The following is a 333-nucleotide window of genomic DNA, read 5'->3' as shown; positions in this document are numbered from 1 at the left end:
CTCTAATAAAGTAAAGAGCCTTTGCATTGTTTCCTGCAGAATTATTATTATTTATATAACCTACTATACATACACTCAGTAATGCTATTGACACAAAACTTTCTTCATATGGACACAGAAAGTAATTATAACTTGCAGTTCAGTAAGTGAGTCAGACAATGATTAATTAACTGCTCTGATGTATTTTATTCAGTGAAGGATTTGTTTGGCTGATTCAAAGGTTTTTGATTCACTAAAAAGAAATGGCTCATAAGAGTCATTTATTCGTGAAGTGGACTAATTGCGTCGCATTGTATGCTTTTGATTCACCAAAAAGAACCAGTTAATAAGAAT

The sequence above is a fragment of the Sinocyclocheilus grahami genome, unplaced genomic scaffold (genome assembly GCF_001515645.1).
Source record: "Sinocyclocheilus grahami isolate Dianchi unplaced genomic scaffold, SAMN03320097.WGS_v1.1 scaffold15421.1, whole genome shotgun sequence".
Taxonomy (NCBI): domain Eukaryota; kingdom Metazoa; phylum Chordata; class Actinopteri; order Cypriniformes; family Cyprinidae; genus Sinocyclocheilus; species Sinocyclocheilus grahami.
Note: the sequence above shows the minus strand (reverse complement) of the source record.